Here is a 6310-nt window from a genome sequence, read left to right on the forward strand (position 1 = left end):
ATGCTGCAGGAGAGAGGTTTTCTTCTTCTCTGGCCCAGCTTGGAAGCTTGAGCCTTCAGCTCAGCCAGCACTGTGATGTAGTGGTCAGAGTTGATGGTTTGTCTGAACTCCAGGAAATCTAGAAGAATCACCTCTTTCCTATCCCGAAAGACAGCGTGCATCACTTTACCTGCTGAGGGCTGCATCTTGAATTTTTCCTTCAATGGAGAATTCACATGTCACATGGACTGATGTTTTAACTCCGGCTCATAGCCCTGACCCTATGTTTCATCGCCAGTAATCATGCAATCCAGGAAACTGTCACCTTCAGCCTTATGTTGGTTCAACAGATCCTGATATACTTGTACACAGTGTTCTTTCTGTTTCTGTGTGGGCATTTGTAGGACTCACACAGAGCAAACTTTGTGATGTTCCAAGCTTTTCAAACACATTGAAGCCAATATTCAACTCCACATTTTCATGTCAGACCACTCCACTATTGTCATCTGTCACGTGGTAGTAAAATGTAACAGAATATTGTTGATGATAGTGCCATATCATCAACATTCACCTCGGATGTCATGGGCCAGCATAGTAAAATAGGAGGTGTTACATTCAGAGCAGCCTTATCCTTATAAAGGAGTCTTATCTCCTTTCGTATTATCTGTCTGAGAGAGCAAGCCAGACCTCTTGTTTATTTATTCATGAATGATATAGAGACTTTGTTTTCAGACAGTTCTTTCATGGTATCTGGCTATTCCAATGGATTAAGCGTCACATTCTTTCTCATTATAGTCAAAAGAAAGTCTTGCACTAGTTCCAGTGTCTTTGCAAAGCTCTTCACAATTTCTTCATAGCATCATAAAAATTGGAAAACATTCTTCAGGATGCTTAGTGTCACAGAAGCTACTGACAACATGATAATGTTGCTTTTTGTGCTTGTTTTTTGTTTTATAGTACACTAGGATTTTAATGTGCTTTTTAAGTTCCTCAATAAAGGACTTGAGAAACTTAGTAAACCCACACTGAACAGTCAGAAGTGTCATACTGTTTCAAATACTGATAGTTGTCACATTTGGATATATACAGATCTATATACACCTATAAATTGGAATTAAGAGTTTAGTGTATGGTGCAACACTTCAAGAAAGATGAAAAATAGGAGTGAATTTGGAGTAAAAAAAAACACCATCAAATCTGAATCAAACTTTAAATAAAGGAATAACAAATAAATAAAGTGAATGGAATTTGATCTGTGAAGTATAGAGAAGAGAGAGTGAGCATAACAATCTTGAAATTCGTTTGTTGCTAATAAGAGAGAAAGAATACTGTGCTTTTTCTGCCACGGTGTGTTAAACTGCAGCAAGGAGAGAGCATTCTGACTGAGAGGACAGTGAAGCACCTGAGTACCTATGCTGGCAGATTGTAGGATGAGATACTGTATAAATGGATCAAGCAGACATTTGTTGGGATTGACTTTGGACAGTCATTCATTCTTTGAGAAGGATATCAGACTACAACTGTCCCTTCCAGACTTATGAGAAAATTTTATGGTCTATGTCTGCTTAGGAGGAGTTAATTTATCTTCCTTGTGCAAATAATAAGACTGACTTATGAGTCCTACTGAGTTTTGTTCTTTGTTTTACCTAGAATGGGATCTGCATTATGAATAAGTACCTGAATAAGCCTATATCCTTGTCAGACTTTGCTATGATGACAAGTCTCCATCTATATACAAAAGACTCTGGACTGGTGATTCTAGCAAAGCTAAATATAACAATAAAAATGAACATACTTTACTGGGAGGTACCTTTCTTTGCAGCTTGTATCTATCCTAGTTGTCCAGTGGGTGTATTTGCAGGAGATGAATAGCCATTTCAAATCTGATTCTCCATTATTTTCCCACGTTTCAAACTCTTCTAATTCTTCCAGTACCAAACTGCGGAGTTTTCCAAAAGCCAAAATGCAATTTTCCAAAGCCAACATGCCATTAGTAATAGCTGAGCCAGAAGCGTCCTCAGGTTCCATCTATTCAAAATTCTTTTGCAGCTTCATCTCCCAAAGATGTATAGTCCTGGCTTTTGAAGACCGAATGCCTACCTGAGAATAAAAAAAAATCCTGCATAAACCTATGCACTCATATCATATCACATCATAGAATGGCCTGGGTTGAAAATAACCACAGTGATCATCTAGTTTCAACCCCCCTGCTATGTGCAGGGTCGCCAACCACCAGACCAGGCTGCCCAGAGCCACATCCAGCCTGGCCTTGAATATCTCCAGGGATGGGGCATCCGCAGCCTCCTTGGGCAACCTGTTCCAGTGTGTCACCACCCTCTGTGTGAAAAAAATCCTCCTAATATCTTGTTTAGAAGTTGGTAAGAAGTGTTGTCATGATGCAGGTCAGTTTCATATGCATGAACTAATGTTGTTATCTCCAAAAGGTACATCTTAAAAACCGGTCCTAAGCACATCTTTTTTGGCTGTAACAGTGCCCACCTCTTTTTCTACAACATCATGGCAGTACATTGATTTCTGTTGTATTAAATTATTTATCTGTAATAGGTGACAGCTTCATTATTAGAAAAAAAAATATCAGGCCAAGCTGAATTTCTTTCAAGCTCTTCTTGTAGCTCAAAATTTAGGGCTTGGTGATCTGTAACTTAAATCCCACAGGTAACGAATACTCCTGTTGTAGTCAAGAAAATCACAGAAGGCTCTGAAGTTAGGAGAAGAGGTTTTTTCCTGAGCCTCCAGTAAAAATTACCTTCATACTTGAAGCTGAACATCTGCCTGAGTGCTCTGTTGGATCAAAATCAAAATGCTTAGCACTTTGCCAGGCAGTGCTCTGACAGTCTCAAGGCCAGTGATTTTTTACAGCAGAAAGTCAAGCTATCAGAGGATTAACAAAGGAGAAATAATGTTGAAAATACCAACTTATTGCCTTGCTTCTTCAAGGAGATGACATTGTGTGTCTTTATCATAAATGAAGAAAAAAAAAAAAAAGGTTGGTGTAAAGTAATAGTAATGACTGTGAAAGTTGGGCATGCCAGGCACGGTATTTAACAAGTCTCTACTTCATCACAGGCTGCATTCATTTACAAAGGAGTCCTTCACATTAAGAACAAAAGAAACAAAATTTCTTTGAATGCTCTGAGTGCACTGACTGCCTAATGCTATAAGCACCACTTCACAAGCTAAGCTGACAGGAAATAATAATATAATTTGCCAGTAAGGACCTTCAGGTTGGGCAATTCCTGGCAGTTAACCCAGTCTTTAACCTGACAGCTCTGTTGCTCCTGGAAGGTGCCCGATTCTGAGGCTTCCATAGCTAGGACAACTGTGGGAGTGCTTAGAACAAATAAATTAACATTTTTATGTGTTGGAAAGTTTAAAACTGAGCTGCACATTGCCATGGAGACAGTGCTATTTAGAGCACAGAGATTTTCCAAGTAGTGAGAATGCAGCTTAAAATCCAGGAGGAAAGAAGGTTTCAGGATTCACATTTTCTTAGGTTTACAATCACTGTACTTTACATGTAGGAAGTACAAAGATAATGTTAATTGATTCTCTGAAGTTATTTATACATTCTGGAGACATATCAGGAATATCATATTGGAAAAGTCTCTCATTCCTCTGGTCTGCTCAGTTTTTATAGCATGGCCTTCCTGCAATAATACCTTAGTATATTACTTGAACAATCAGAAGAGGTAAAAAGCATCAATCAAAACATATTCCAATAAAGTGCCTTGAATTTGTTGCCATTATGTAATGCACTGAGTACCCCAAATTACAAATGTCAAATTCTGATTGAAATCCTGTTAAAAAAATAATAAAATATATCATTGAAAATTAAAAGCATTCCATAAGTCTGCTAGTAAACACAAGAGAAGCTGCATTGTTTGGATGCCAGACAAATATCTGGTGTCAGTAAAAAAACTGTGTCCCAAAGCGTGAATCCATCTTACTAAGAAAACTGAATATTGAATGAAAAAGCCATCCTGGCACTTCTTAGTGTTTTATTTTAAAGTCTTTTGTCATCTCTCAAGGAGTAGAAAACACCATGAATGAGCTTCTATTGTAAATATTGATTTTAAAGCAACCTATTAGAGATTCAACACATAACAAACATAAGAGAAGATGAAAACCACATGAATTTAGTTCCCAGCGATTAGATGCAGTTTGACCAGTGCTTCAGTTTTGTCTTATTGGCTACACCCTTTGATTAGCAAAACTGTTTTGGTTTTTATTCCCTATTTCTTCATTTTAATAGCTTTTTAAACAAATGATGATCTGGGAGATGGCTTACAAATGATTCAGTGCAGTGTGAAACTGTGATTCACTCGTTGTCAGGGTACCTCCAAGTGACATAGGCTTTCCTTGAGCACGCTTGTGGAAAAGTCATAATACAAAGTTATGGAGCAGTCCTGCTGAATACCTGAAAGTGGGTCTGAAAGGTGGAAGGGATCTAGGATCAGAGCGTTCTGATTTATACATGAATTGTAAAAGAAAGCATATGTAATGTCATGTGCCAGATTGCAAACAATGCTATATAAGCTACAAGTATGGCAACAGCAAGTGAATCTGCATTCGTCTCATCAAAAATATGGTAGACTAGACATTGGATGCTTGGATTTCAGTTCTTGATGTGTGGAAATTCTTGCAAGGCCTTTCATATTTTTTCCCCCTCTCCACATGAGGAACAATAGGGTGATACCCAATAATAATCCATTACAACTGTCAAGGTGGAATTTATTGTGTTGGAGAGTGAGAAGGCACTGTGTGTTTGTTACTTTTCCCTCAAAAAAAAAAACCTGATGTAATAAAATATGCACTGCAATGGCCTGTGTATGAACAAAGATTACTCAGCTGTGCAATAAACTATTAAAAACAGCTAACCTGAACTAATATGACAAATCATTATAAACAGTGAGTCAACTTGAGAAAAATCAGAAATTGCTCCCAGAATGCCTCCTGTACCTTCTGTATTTCACAGTACTGAGCTGCATTGAGGAGCTTTTCAGGCAAAGGCTGTGCTCTGGCTGAGATCTCTTTTCAGGAGGTTCTGACATTTGAGGAATGGGAGCACATGAGTATCTCAAGTGAGAGGGGACAAGATGATCCATGGTCACTCGCTCTCCACAAACGTTACTCCTTTATACAGATTTATAAATCTGCTCTGTATTCCAAGCTGAATCTTGGAGCCACAGTTAAGAGTGCACCAAGCTCAGTTAATAAACTCTTCTCCTACATTAGCAGACCAACATAAGATACTGTTGGCTTGGAGCACAGGCAGAATGAGCTTATGTTTTCCTATAAAAGCCCTCCTAAATACACATTATATTGGAATCCAAATACAGACATAACCACAATTAGAAATCCTAATTGCCTTTACTAGCAGTTCTGGCCAGTGCATGAAAAATCCCTTCATACCTGAGAGGTAAATGAGAAGATCAAGCTGAGTGTAGTCCCAGAACAAGATTTTGCACTTGGGACTCTGCCAAGCTTTGTTTTATCAGCATCCAGAGCTGTTGTCTTCTTTATGAAAAGGAAACAAACACCACTGAAACAGAAGAGAGATAAAGTGAGAAGAGTGATAAGAGGGCCTTCTTTAATTACTCATGTTCTGAACTTTTGCTCCAGTTGTGTATTTTCAGATTCACCTTAGGACAAGTATCTGGCAACATGTACAAACATTCCCAGTGAAGCAGGAGTGTCTGCATAACTTCCAGAAAGATGCTGTCAGTTACGTGCCCTTTATACTGTATTCATTTGCTACAATTACATCAATAAGCAATTGCTCTCCCTCTTGCATGAGTGATCTCTGTCCCTGAAGAGAAGTAGTTCATAAAAGATCACAAGAGAAAAAAATACAGCTCTTCGCCCTTTAGTAGACAAAAGAAAAAAAATATTACAAACGTGAACACTCTAGTAGAAATTATACATGATATTTAAACATTCTTGAACTCAAGGGAATGTTAAGTGCATGCTCTAGGAGTGGTATCAGATTATTTCAGGTGGAATGCTGCAATAACATGTCTTATTGTAGGGATGAGGGACAGTCTGACACCTTTCCTCTTCCCTCATGTGAAAGGGAGGTGATGGCAAAATAAGCAAAGGGGAAAAAATAACCAGTTACAGACAAAACAAAGACAACAACAACAACTGTTCCACAAGATACAAACAGAATCATTTCCGGGCATCATGGTGGAATAGTGGCAGCAACACATTTACTGAGGAATGGAACAGAGTTGGCACCAGTGGAGATAGAGGTGCCAAAGGCTAGCTGGTTCATAATAACACAATAACCATTAAGATAATTATTGCCTAT

At 38.4% G+C, this 6310-nt stretch overlaps 1 long non-coding RNA gene across 1 annotated transcript; it reads right to left on the reverse strand.

Annotated features, from left to right (window-relative positions):
- Positions 1–209: 209 nt before the first annotated feature.
- Positions 210–5538, reverse strand: LOC104909549. Its single transcript, XR_004158781.1, has 2 exons — positions 5413–5538; positions 210–2079 (listed from the first exon to the last, which is right to left on the reverse strand). It is a non-coding gene; the product is annotated as an uncharacterized LOC104909549 (long non-coding RNA).
- Positions 5539–6310: the final 772 nt, after the last annotated feature.

The sequence above is a fragment of the Meleagris gallopavo genome, chromosome 2 (genome assembly GCF_000146605.3).
Source record: "Meleagris gallopavo isolate NT-WF06-2002-E0010 breed Aviagen turkey brand Nicholas breeding stock chromosome 2, Turkey_5.1, whole genome shotgun sequence".
Classification (NCBI taxonomy): Eukaryota; Metazoa; Chordata; class Aves; order Galliformes; family Phasianidae; genus Meleagris; species Meleagris gallopavo.